Source organism: Frankliniella occidentalis, unplaced genomic scaffold (genome assembly GCF_000697945.3).
Source record: "Frankliniella occidentalis isolate FOCC.00 unplaced genomic scaffold, Focc_3.1 Scaffold42, whole genome shotgun sequence".
Lineage (NCBI taxonomy): Eukaryota > Metazoa > Arthropoda > Insecta > Thysanoptera > Thripidae > Frankliniella > Frankliniella occidentalis.
In genome coordinates, this window is record NW_026267172.1 from 1,523,498 (window position 1) to 1,524,355 (window position 858).

Consider the following 858-nt stretch of genomic DNA (forward strand, 5'->3'; position numbering starts at 1 on the left):
CGGGTTTACCCGGGTACCCCGGGTACCCGGGAAAACCCGTCGACCCGGTTCCTACCCGGGTTACCCGGGTACCCGCGGGTCGGGTTTTTAAGAGCCCTACAGGCTAGCGCACAGTTGCTGGACATCTCGAGTTTTGCCACCCTTTTCCTGCAAAGGGTCCGGGCCCAGCCTCGGTAGGGTGTCCTGTGCCTGGACACCCGTTGTCGGGGCCCGTCTGCAGGGATAGGGTGGCAAAATTCGAGGTGTCCAGCAACATTGCGCTCTAAGTCGCACAGAAACCTGGGTCGTGCAACTTTGAGCGCACAGTTTCTGGACACCCCAGATTTTCAGTGTAACACATCCGCCTCTACGTTTCTCTCTCGCTCTCGGACGAGCTCGGCAGAGAGTGTGTCTGTCTCCCTGCGTCGCACTTACGACGTCATTGGCTGCACGCTCCGGTGCGCCCGCTAAAGGGGGATGATGATTGTGAAGACACGAAGGGGAGGGGGGGGGAATGAGAAGAGCCCCGCCGCTGCCATTGAGCACCCACATCACGCACGGCGGGGGCGCAGCTAGTGCAGGTGTGCGGGGAGGGGGGGGGGGGCTGCTCTCGTTGTAAGATTCGCAAATGCCAGCCAGCCATAACGGACGGGAGGGCGAAAATAAAACACGTGTGCGAAATGAAACGTTACGTCAAAGTAAAACTGAATTCTTCCTCGTTCTGCTGTCATCATTTCAAAAATAAATTATCACAGACACACAATAATGCCCCACGGGCAAAGCTCTCGCACGTGTCCACCACTGTGGTCCAGCCACGTGTGACCCCCGCGTGGGCGCGACTCACGTGTTGGTCGCAATTAGAACGCTCACCTGCCCCCC

At 58.6% G+C, this 858-nt stretch overlaps 1 protein-coding gene across 1 annotated transcript in view; it reads right to left on the reverse strand.

Moving 5' to 3' along the window:
• The window catches only part of LOC113217498 (ceramide kinase), an 81,735-nt gene that overhangs the window by 57,269 nt on the left and 23,608 nt on the right, over nucleotides 1–858 (reverse strand). The window lies entirely within an intron of this gene.